Source organism: Haliotis rubra, unplaced genomic scaffold (genome assembly GCF_003918875.1).
Source record: "Haliotis rubra isolate DU_JTF1 unplaced genomic scaffold, ASM391887v1 Scf1544, whole genome shotgun sequence".
Taxonomy (NCBI): domain Eukaryota; kingdom Metazoa; phylum Mollusca; class Gastropoda; order Lepetellida; family Haliotidae; genus Haliotis; species Haliotis rubra.
Window position 1 is genome coordinate 58,228 of NW_025765497.1, and position 13,410 is coordinate 71,637.

Genomic DNA, 13,410 nt, shown 5'->3' on the forward strand with positions numbered 1-13,410 from the left:
GATCTGAGAAGAGAGCATTTTCCCACTCACTTGCTGCCTATCCTAAGTGCTGTCTGTCTGGTAACGTCGCATCGATGTTCTGGCGTCGGAATTGGCCATTGGGCTGGGCGTCTTGCACGGCTGCCGTAGACGCATGGACGTCGTGGAATTGTTCTCACAGATACGCCTCTTTTGCCAATTATGGTTCAGGTTGTAAGGATTGCTGGCTGGAACCTGTCTGAGGTGCGTGGTTCGAATCCATCGATGATAAGTGGCCAACCACTAAAGGGAATGTCTATAACTTGATTGATTTGCTGAAAACGTCGCCATAAGTGCCAAATGCTGTTTGTATGAACTTTGACCGACGAGCAACGTCAGGCTGCCATGTACCATACTGAAGCATATCTATTATTAATAGTTCTCCACCTGTCAATATTCCACCTTGGCGTGAAAATTCAAACTTGAATAGTGGTGTTTTTCTGACTTTATCTGGTTATTCGGCCTTTTAAAGTGAACATTGCTGGCCATTTTTCGAATAGAAGAAGCTTAATAATATGTCTTGCTTCTTGCAGATTTTGAAGAACCTGCCATGTCACAACAACTTTTGACTCTGTGAAATACAGAGTGCGTATAAGTGATATGCTAACACCCTGGTTTAATGTTAATCAGGGTTTCAAGCAAGGATGTTTACTCTCGCCAATTCTGTTTAACCTTTTTAGTAATGACTTGCTTGACAACCTATTTGAAACTGACATTGTGTTGAAGATATTACTATTAAAGCCTTAACATATGCTGATGATCGTATTGCACTTACAAATCCAAAATTGTACAATTTTAACTCTGTTTCATATATTGGTGACATTTATAGTTATCTTAACTTCCTTCTCAGAGAACGTTTTGACTACAATGCTATTACAAAAGCAGCAGCAAAGTCTGCTGACACAGCTTGAAGTATTCTCAACTGTATGTATTAGGTAATCCAGTACTAATCTAAAATGTATGACACGATGGTTTGGTCAGACTTGTGTTATGGGACATCTATCTGGAGTCATCGTGACATTTCTGCTGAAAATGCCGTTCATCAGCGTGTTGTGGGTTTTGTGGAGGTTGGGTGAATATGTTCCAAATACTCCTGTTAATGGAATGTGTCTCATTAAAATGTATCTTATCGGAGTGTGTCTCATTGAAATGTGTCTCATTGGAATGTAGCTCACTGGAATGTGTCTCACTGGAATGTGTCTCATTGAAATGTAGCTCACTGGAATGTGTCTCATTGGAATGTAGCTGACTGGAATCAGAATAATACAAGCGTGAAATCTCACTGGAATGTGTCTCAATAGAATGTAGCTCACTGGAATGTGTCTCATTGAAATGTAGTCTCACTGGAATGTGTCTCATTGGAATGTAGCTAACTGGAATGCGTTTCATTCGAATGTAGCTCACTGGAATGTCACTGGAATGTCTCATTAGAATGTAGCTCACGAGAATGTGTCTCATTGAAATGTGTCTTATTGGAATGTAGCTCACTGGCATTGGAATGTACCTCGCTGAAATGTGTCTCATTGGAATGTTTCTCACTGGAATGTGTCTCATTGGAATGTTTCTCATTGGAATGTTTCTCACTGGAATGTATCTCATTGGAATGTGTCTCATTGGAATGTTTCTCACTGAAATGTGTCTCATTGGAATGTATCTCACTGAAATGTGTCTCATTGGAATGTTTCTCACTGGAATGTGTCTCATTGGAATGTTTCTCATTGGAATGTTTCTCACTGGAATGTATCTCATTGGAATGTGTCTGACTGGAATGTGTCTCATTGAAATGTTTCTCGTTGGAATGTGTCTCATTGGAATGTGTCTTAATGAAATGTGTCTCATTGGAATGTGTCTGACTGGAATGTGTCTCAATGAATGTTTCTCACTGAAATGTGTCAGACTGGAATAAACTGTAATTCAAGTCTGACGGAAGAACGTGTGGTAATAGATTATGTACATACCGGATGTTGAAAGAGGTGTACGGGTGTGAATGTTATGTGACTATGCATGTGCCTCGTTCTTACCGCTCTACCTTCTCCAGATTTAGGGCAGTGCTGGTTCTCTTATAAAAAGGAAACAGGCTATGCGAATATGAATGTAACTATTAGAGTGTGTTTTCAGTGTAATAAAGGTATTGCGGATGAACGACAATTTTGCTGCATTTCTCTTTGTATCATGATTCGCGTATAAGTTTGTATAAAAGGCCAGTTTTAGATATCCAAACTTTTGTTCTGTGATATTGAAAAACGCATTTTACTTTTTAAATGTAATGGATTTTTTGCAGCCCAAACCTGCCCTTTAATCATTAACGAGGAAGAGATATTTCACTTGGCTAATGATATTATTACATTTTATTTACTTCTTTTACATTACTATAATACATTTATACTGTCAATACATTGATATCTCGTAACCCTTAACGACTGACTCACATGTATACTTTTCTATGCGTATATGTAAATATTTTTGTGAGGTGAGTCTAAAATAAACAAATCTGTCTGCAATATTTTAAACTAAACGAAAGCGTGTGTAGACAGACCACCCGTCTGTGACTAAACCAATCCAAACAGCGATAACTACCGTGATACTGTGTAGTTAGGTAAACACGGCAGTGTGTTGGACCCGTACAGTCCAGTACATTTGCTATACCTACATACAGGGCGCAGTCTCACAACCACCACAACGTAAATAGTTACACTAACCTATCGTGTGTTTGAGTGTGGCAATGCCACACATTGCATACGAGACTGATTGATTAAGTTGATATCAAAGTATATTTATTATTCTGTTATTTTACAAATTCATGCTCTGAAAGATCGTTCTTTCAATGTAGATAATGGTACATTAGGGCTTAGCAATTATTTGTTAATTCCAAAATGTTTTAGACAGGACGGTTTCAGTGAGTAGGGTACTGTCCGTATTAACGAGGTTTCCTGTTACGAATTGTAAAGAGTGAGTGAGTGAACTTAGTTTTACGCCGCTCTTAGAAATATTCCAGCAATATCACGGCGAGGGACACCAGGGCTTCACATATTGTACCCATGTGGGGAATCAAACCCGGGTCTTCGGCGTGATCGAATTGTAAAGGTAAATCTGTAAACTAATGATTATATCACCGAGAAAACATACATATTCTAAACAAGGTCTTCAAAAGATTCTTGAAAATGCAATATTTTTAGACTTTAGAGGGCAATAATGATGTTATGAATGATGATGTTATGAATGATGATGTTATGAATCACAGTTGAACACACACACACACATCCCCATGCCTGTTTTATTTGTAACTCCTTCCTCAGCCACACTAACCCTGTAATGAACGAAGAAATAAGATCTCAAGACCTATGATGCTTCCATACCTAACTTACACCAATCACTGGATTGTTTGGTCCAGAAAGCATTATTTACTGGCCTCGCAGGGTGATAGGGTGGTTAAAGAATTTGCTCGTCACACCGACGACCAGGGTACGAGTCTCCACATGGGTACAATGTGTGATGCCCATTTCTGGAATATTGCTAAAAGCGGCGTAAAGCTATATTCACTCACTCACTCACTACTGGCCTTCTTCATATAGCTGGAATACTGCGTTTTTGGCATTAAAACATCACTTACAACCTTAACATATGTTATATTTGAGATTACACTTTCTTAGTAAAGTACAGATTCTAGTACTTTTGTTGGCTTGAGTCCCATCCCTGAAAAGTACTAGAATCTGCACTTTACTAGGAAAGTGTAATCTCAAATATAACATATGTTACATTTGACCACATTCTAAATGGAATTGTGTATTCATAGCACAAGCAGCCATTAGCCTTTTTAAAGCAATTAATTTTAAATGCACACAATACGACCAAAATCACCAGGCAGCCGGGTCGACTACCCATGAGACCAACAAGGAACACAATACACGATAATCAAGTAGTAGTCACGTGAACTTCTTGTATAATAATACCAGCGGATTAATCAAATCTACGGAGGTGGGGATTAAAGAAAATGCTGATTGAATCTAATCTCTTTTCGATCTCTTTCACGTTGAAATGGCGTCAATGTTTGTGTGTTGCCAAGAGCTACGACCAACCTCGCCTGGCAGTATATAAACCCCCGTGTCGGCGTTCTTCCTCACGGACTCAGTTGTGAGCGTCACGCAAACTACATTCACAGGTAATTTACCCCCACCCAACAACAACCATGAGGGAAATCGTCCACATGGCCAGTGCGGAAATCGTCTTATAGTTTCTTGTATTTTTATTCTTACATGACACCAAGGCTGGCCAGTGCGGCAACCTTATAGTTTCTTGTATTTATATTCCTATCTTGTAGCGCCAAGGTGTAAGGCCAGTGCTGCAACCAGACCGGCGCCTGGCTTCTTTTTCTTATAGTTTCTTGTACTTGTTTTATTGACACCTGTTAAGGCCACATGTAGTTCGGCGCCAAGGTGGGCTTCTTTTTCTTATAGTTTCTTGTATTTCTATTCCTACTTGTAGTTTACTTGACACACTGTTAAGGTCATCATTAAGTCCAGAACAATCAGACACGGCAATTTCTTTCAAAAATTTTTTTTACCACACGTGCAAGATGTTGCCAAATTTTAAGACAGTGAACTTCTTGTAGTCAATAACACCGATAAAGCTTGAGACGTTAACAAAGGTACAACGCTTTTTCAGTATCTTCAAAATGAATATGACTCAGTGTTGTCATCGTTTCGAAGGGACCTTCTTTCTCTCAGTTGATTTGTTCTTGATTTCAATAATCAGGAACTTGGGCGCTGAGGTTGAAAATGCTACTGTTACAGCTAGCACCTTCCTCGTGGCGACATAAATCGCCATATGCCATAGAAAGTGGACGATCACATATAATATATTGTTTCTTAAATTTATTAAGTCATCGTTATTCTCAACTACTACTTGGGGCGCTGTTTAACTCATTCACTCAACTACTTCTTGATCCCTTAGGGTAGCAATCTCCACCTCAACCTACCCGTGAAGGTCCGGGTTAGAATATTGATCTTCAGTAACCCATGCTTGTCTTTAGAGGCGACTAACGGGATCGGGTTGTCAGGCTCGCTGACTGGGTTGACACATGTCATCGGTTCCCAGTTGCGCAGATCGATGTTCATGCTGTTGATCACTGGATTGTCTGGTCCAGACTCGATTATTTACAGATCACCGCCATATAGCTGGAATATTGCTGAGTGTGGCGTAAAACTAAACTCACTCACTCACTCCACCTCATCCCCATCTCTAATAGGTAGTAAAATAACGCACATGTTAAATTCACCTGTACGTTATATCTCTTTCGACATTAAAGTCAAGTAAGATTTACGAAAGCGACAGAGACCCTAAGTTATACAACCTATACACAGCAAATCTCAAGGGCTTTTGTGCAAGGACTCGTCATATAAGAAGGATACGCACACTCTTTCAACATGAAAGATATGGCACTCGCAGGATCGTCTGAGCTACGCGCATTAATAACCCCCCGTAAGGACTATAAACATAGACCCTTCAAATAGATCTTATTTAACGATATCATAAATCTTTTCCTATCTCGTCTGCAGTTCTGGGAGGTGATCTCTGACGAGCACGGCATCGACCCCACCGGCACCTACCACGGTGACTCTGACCTCCAGTTGGAGAGAATCAACGTCTACTACAATGAAGCTACAGGTGAGGACAGGAAAATAGTATTTACGACATCAATAAAACAAAACGTACCAATTTGTCTCAACATGCGATGAAATGACACATAATAAAATTTACGACTTTCCTGTTACCCACGCTAGAGCAAATGTGGTAAGTGTGATGTCTCCTGGAGCAAGTGACTTTGTTCGAAATGTGCCTCTGTTTACCCATCAGTAAATGGGTACCCGGTAGGAGGAGAATGTAATGTAGCTATTAGCGTTCTGTCATGCAGCTACAGGTGTATACTCTCTATGGAGATTCGAATGAAAACATTCTAGTGTCCTCCGCCGTGGTATTGCTGGAATATTGCTGAAAGCGGCGTAAAATTAACTCACTCACGCACTCGTGAGCACACTGATCCATTGACCGCGATAGTTAAGTAGAAATTTGAAGCATTGGGATGTGGATTTGGCGCTTAAAATATCATCATCATCATCATCAAACTAATTTTGGTTATTACCACTTTCAATCGCCGTTATGTTAAGTACATAGTCTACGAGGAAAAATCCAGCTTGGTTACAAGTCTATGATATATGCTAGCGTGCAGGCAAGATGGTATCAGCAAATCCAGGAGAACTGACATGGTATAACAGCCTGATATGTTACAGGAGATAATCTCACCATGTCTCAACCAGTACCCTGCGTATGACTGGAAACTGGTATCTGTAATCAGAGAACAGTTGACCCTATCGCCCATACTGGAAACCCAAAAGCGAACCCGCATACCCCCCAGTCTCTAAAGCAGCTCCAACAAATGCCACATACGTTTGAAACGTCAGTGTGAATGTCTATGTTCGAACCATGTACGACAAGCGAGTCATTTATACATGGATTCGTATCTTTGAGTAACCCTATCTCTTATCAGCTTAATGGTAAGGGAACAACCTGACTGGGTATCAGCTGGATTATACGTGTCACGCGTACGTTACTAATACTATACGAGGCGCCCTCTGCTGCGGCACCCCTTAGCAACGCAGACCCAGTCTTTGTAAACTGCAATCGATGGCTTATCGCTTGTGGGTATTACGTTGTTAGGTAACAAAGGATTGGCAAATACATACCGGTAACGCTGGAACACTCGAGATATGGGGGTACTGATTGAGAGTTCCGATTGATCAAAACGGATTGGCACCACGTCAATCATAGACGTCTTGAGTCACCATAAACAAGCCAGGCATTTCATAAACTCAACAGTACTTAAACACTTTCTTTGTTGAGAGGGCTGGTTTATATATGGTTTAAACATGAGCTCACCTTCATCTTCCGTGCACGTAGATTGAAAGGGGGTGTGATTGGGTTAATTAAGCGCACTAGGTATTCTAAATTTGTTTAATATTTAATTCTCATTACTGATAGAATTGTTTCCGTATCAGTGACCGACGAGTGTTGAGGGGTATTAGTATGAGGGTAATAGTATGAACCTTGGGTCCTGATTTATGACATGAGTAATATGTGTACAAGAGCAATCCATTTTTGCATGTGAATATAATATTGTCATTTCTTGGACTTTTGGTAGTGTTTATCGTATATCCATTTAGATACGCATGTTAAGGCATACATCATATGAGATATTCTCTCTCAATTGGTGGGGAAATGGTATTATCCTAGCCAACCACAGCTGCCTTATATATTCGACGGGCATCTTAGTGAGTGAGTTTAGTTTTACGCCGCTTTTAGCAATATTCCAGCAACATCGAGGCGGGGGACACCAGGAATGTTTTTCACACATTGTACCCGTGTGGGGTGTCTTCGGCGTGTCGAGCGAACGCTTTAACAACTAGGCTACCCGCCGCCCCTCAGGATATCTTAATATTGTGTAGAAAACAAAATTAACATCACTAGACACTGGTCCTATTTACCTTAAATCTTCATATGTTTGTTGTTCCAGGAGGCAAATATGTCCCCCGTGCTGTCTTGGTCGACCTGGAGCCCGGCACCATGGACTCTGTCCGATCTGGTCCTTTCGGACAAATCTTCCGTCCAGATAACTTCGTGTTCGGTCAGAGCGGTGCTGGCAACAACTGGGCCAAGGGTCACTACACAGAAGGTGCTGAGCTGGTGGACTCCGTGTTGGATGTTGTTCGCAAAGAGGCCGAGAGCTGTGACTGTCTTCAGGGCTTCCAGCTGACCCACTCTCTGGGTGGCGGCACCGGGTCAGGCATGGGCACCCTCCTCATCAGTAAGATCAGGAGGAGTACCCAGACAGAATCATGAACACTTTCTCCGTTGTGCCATCACCAAAGGTGTCCGACACAGTCGTCGAGCCCTACAACGCCACTCTGTCAGTCCATCAGTTGGTTGAGAACACAGACGAGACATACTGTATCGACAACGAAGCTCTGTACGACATCTGCTTCAGAACACTGAAACTGACCACACCCACATACGGTGACCTCAACCATCTTGTGTCAGCCACAATGTCCGGAGTGACCACTTGTCTGAGGTTCCCTGGTCAGTTGAACGCCGATCTCCGTAAACTGGCTGTCAATATGGTTCCCTTTCCCCGTCTTCACTTCTTCATGCCCGGCTTTGCTCCCCTCACCTCCAGAGGAAGCCAGCAGTACCGTGCACTCACTGTGCCCGAGCTCACCCAGCAGATGTTCGATGCCAAGAACATGATGGCTGCCTGTGATCCCCGTCACGGCCGTTACCTGACAGTAGCCGCCATGTTCCGAGGCCGCATGTCCATGAAGGAGGTCGATGAACAGATGCTCAACGTCCAGAACAAGAACAGCAGCTACTTCGTTGAATGGATCCCCAACAACGTCAAGACCGCCGTCTGTGACATCCCACCACGTGGCCTCAAGATGTCGGCTACCTTCATCGGCAACAGCACTGCCATCCAGGAGCTGTTCAAGCGCATCTCCGAGCAGTTCACAGCCATGTTCAGGAGAAAGGCTTTCCTCCATTGGTACACTGGCGAGGGCATGGATGAGATGGAGTTCACTGAGGCCGAGTCCAACATGAACGACTTGGTGTCTGAGTACCAGCAGTACCAGGACGCCACCGCCGAGGAAGAGGGAGAGTTTGACGAGGAAGAAGGTGAAGAGGAGGCAGCTTAAGCTTCCCGTGTGACTTCACAGACCTTGAACAAAAAAATGTTCCTTCAAAAGTAGATTTTCCAGACTGCATTCTGAATCTTGTTGATAACCAAAACTGCCAGCGTAGTACATGCTTTGTTACGTTTGATATGTTCATACTTAATCCTCCAGAACGTGTACCCATCAGTGATTCCATAAGTAAGTCGGAAATAAAGTTTGCTTTGAAGGTAGTGCGCATCTAATGTAGTTGATTGCTCTGGAATGATGGATAATATTCTTGTCATATTGTTGAGACTGGAACCTAGCCACCCGTTCTATAACCATACACAATATTCTTGTCATATTGTTGCGACTAAACCATACTCAATATTCTTGTCATATTGTTGAGACTGGAACCTAGCCACCCGTTCTATAACCATACACAATATTCTTGTCTACAAATTCTTTGTCATAGCACCCGTTCTATAACCATACACAATATTCTTGTCATATTGTTGGCTGGAACCTAGCGACCCGTTCTATATAATATTCTTGTCATACGACTAAACCATATATTCTTGTCATATTGTTGAGACTGGAACCTAGCGACCCGTTCTATAGTTCCATACACCATACACAATATTCTTGTCATATTGTTGCGACTGGAACCTAGCGACCCGTTCTATAACCATACACAATATTCTTGTCATATTGTTGCGACTGGAACCTAGCGACCCGTTCTATAACCATACACAATATTCTTGTCATATTGTTGCGACTGGAACCTAGCGACCCGTTCTATAACCATACACAATATTCTTGTCATATTGTTGCGACTAAACCATACACAATATTCTTGTCATATTGTTGCGACTGGAACCTAGCGACCCGTTCTATAACCATACACAATATTCTTGTCATATTGTTGCGACTAAACCATACACAATATTCTTGTCATATTGTTGCGACTGGAACCTAGCGACCCGTTCTATAACCATACACAATATTCTTGTCATATTGTTGCGACTGGAACCTAGCCACCAGTTCTATAACCATACACAATATTCTTGTCATATTGTTGCGACTAAACCATACACAATATTCTTGTCATATTGTTGCGGCTGGAACCTAGCGACCCGTTCTATAACCATACACAATATTCTTGTCATATTGTTGCGACTAAACCATACACAATATTCTTGTCATATTGTTGCGACTGGAACCTAGCGACCCGTTCTATAACCATACACAATATTCTTGTCATATTGTTGCGACTGGAACCTAGCGACCCGTTCTATAACCATACACAATATTCTTGTCATATTGTTGCGACTGGAACCTAGCGACCCGTTCTATAACCATACACAATATTCTTGTCATATTGTTGCGACTAAACCACACACAATATTCATGTCATATTGTTGCGACTAAACCATACACAATATTCTTGTCATATTGTTGCGGCTGGAACCTAGCGACCCGTTCTATAACCATACACAATATTCTTGTCATATTGTTGCGACTGGAACCTAGCGACCCGTTCTATAACCATACACAATATTCTTGTCATATTGTTGTGACTAAACCATACACAATATTCTTGTCATATTTGACGCGACTCATATTGGAACCTAGCGACCCGTTCTATAAACCATACACAATATTCTTGTCATATTATTCTTGCATATTGTTGAGACTGGAACCTAGCGACCCGTTCTATAACCATACACAATATTCTTGTCATATTGTTGCGACTAGAACCTAGCGACCCGTTCTATAACCATACACAATATTCTTGTCATATTGTTGCGACTAAACCATACACAATATTCTTGTCATATTGTTGCGACTAAACCATACACAATCATTTGGCATATTCTTGACCGTTCTATAACCATACACAATATTCTTGGCATATTGTTGTCATATTGGCTGGAACCTAGCAACCCGTTCTATAACCATACACAATATGCTTGTCATATTGACGCGAGCCTCTAAACCTACACAAACCTTGTCATATTGTTGCGACTCGGGAACCCGTTCTATAACCATACACAATATTCTTGTCATATTGTTGCGACTGGAACCTAGCGACCAGTTCTATAACCATACACAATATTCTTGTCATATTGTTGCGACTGGAACCTAGCGACCCGTTCTATAACCATACACAATATTCTTGTCATATTGTTGCGACTGGAACCTAGCGACCCGTTCTATAACCATACACAATATTCTTGTCATATTGTTGCGACTGGAACCTAGCGACCCGTTCTATAACCATACACAATATTCTTGTCATATTGTTGCGACTGGAACCTAGCGACCCGTTCTATAACCATACACAATATTCTTGTCATATTGTTGCGACTGGAACCTAGCGACCCGTTCTATAACCATACACAATATTCTTGTCATATTGTTGCGACTGGAACCTAGCGACCCGTTCTATAACCATACACAATATTCTTGTCATATTGTTGCGACTGGAACCTAGCGACCCGTTCTATAACCATACACAATATTCTTGTCATATTGTTGCGACTAAACCATACACAATATTCTTGTCATATTGTTGAGACTGGAACCTAGCCACCCGTTCTATAACCATACACAATATTCTTGTCATATTGTTGCGACTGGAACCTAGCGACCCGTTCTATAACCATACACAATATTCTTGTCATATTGTTGCGACTGGAACCTATGACCCGTTCGCGACTGGAACCTAGCGACCCGTTCTATAACCATACACAATATTCTTGTCATATTGTTGCGACTGGAACCTAGCGACCCGTTCTATAACCATACACAATATTCTTGTCATATTGTTGCGACTAAACCATACACAATATTCTTGTCATATTGTTGCGACTGGAACCTAGCGACCAGTTCTATAACCATACACAATATTCTTGTCATATTGTTGCGACTGGAACCTAGCGACCCGTTCTATAACCATACACAATATTCTTGTCATATTGTTGCGACTGGAACCTAGCGACCCGTTCTATAACCATACACAATATTCTTGTCATATTGTTGCGACTGGAACCTAGCGACCCGTTCTATAACCATACACAATATTCTTGTCATATTGTTGCAGGACTGGAACCTAGCGACCCGTTCTTGTCATATCCATACTGGAACCTTTTGTCATATTGTTGCACACTGGAACCTAGCGACCCGTTCTATAAACCATACACAATATTCTTGTCATATTGTTGCGACTGGAACCTAGCGACCCGTTCTATAACCATACACAATATTCTTGTCATATTGTTGCGGACTGGAACCTAGCGACCCGTTCTATAACCATATTGTTGCGCGACTAAACCTAAACCATATTTGCGACTATATTCTATGTCATATTGACAATATGACTGGAACCTAGCGACCCGTTCTATAACTATACACAATGTAAAATTGTCTTTTGTAGACTTTGAGTGAGCCTTTTTTAACCACGCTTTTACCAATATTCCAACATCACAGCAGGGACACCAGAAATTGTACAGATTTTGGGATTCGACCCCGGGCCTTAAGCGTTACTAGCGACCGGTTTGTGCGTGTGTGTGTGTGTGTGTGTGTGTGTGTGTGTGTGTGTGTGTGTGTGTGTGTGTGTGTGTGTGTGTGTGTGTTTGTTTGTTTGTATGACATGAGGGTATAAAACCTGACTAGATTTGTTCTATCTCATCATGTGACACGATTGAAAGCAGCCAACATGCCTCGATTGACCAAAGAACAGAGGGAAAGAGCAAATGGTATGCTTCATATGGGCGCAACACAGGAGCACGTGGCCAGGATCATGGGATGTTGCAAGTCCACCATCGCCAGACAGACCCAGGAGTGGCAGACCCAAGGTCACGACCCCACAGGAAGATCGATATTTACGGGTGCTTCATCTGAGAAACCGCTACCTCACTGTGACGTCATCAAGCGCCAATAGCATTGGACATGCAGTCAGCAGACAGACCGTAGCAAGACGACTCCGTCAGCATGGCATTCGTGCCTATCGACGTTTCAAGGGCATGACCTTAACGCTCCGACACCGACGTGCCGGATTGAGGTGGGCCAGGACCGTAATGCAGTGGCAGCAGCGAATCTGGCGAAGAGTGCTCTTCAGTGACGAGAGCAGGTTCAAGCTCTTCAAATCTGATGGTCGTGTTCGAATCTACCGACGTCGGGGACAACGGACGGCACCTGCTTGCATCCAAGAAGTGAAGCTTTACGGCGGTGGAGCGTTATGGTCTGGGGTGGAATGTGTGGGGACCAGAAGACAGATCTCGTCATCATCAACGGTAATCTCACCGCACGTCGTTACATTTACGGCCTGTGGTACTGCCTTACCTGCAACGTCACCCAAGGACTCTGTTTCAACAGGACAACGCCACACCTCACACAGCTCGGATCACTAGTGACTTCCTCACATAGGCGGATCCAGAGGGGGGGGGCGGGGGTGCAGGGGTGCGCACCCTCCCTTTTATCCTGAAATTTTATTAAATGACCATTGAAACTCTCGTGAAAATGAAGTGTGCACCCCACCTTTCTCAATGGTGTGCACCCCTCCTTTCTCAAAAAGCTGTATCCGCCCCTGCCTCAACACTAACAACGTCAACCTGCTACAGTGGCCAGCGAGATCACCCGATCTGTCTCCAATCGAACACCTCTGGGACCAAGTGGGGCAACGTATTCG

The 13,410-nt window shown here is 42.5% G+C and overlaps 1 pseudogene; it reads left to right on the plus strand.

Moving 5' to 3' along the window:
* Positions 1-180: 180 nt before the first annotated feature.
* LOC124270759 lies at positions 181-8,965 on the plus strand (annotated as a pseudogene).
* The last annotated feature ends 4,445 nt before the right edge of the window (positions 8,966-13,410 follow it).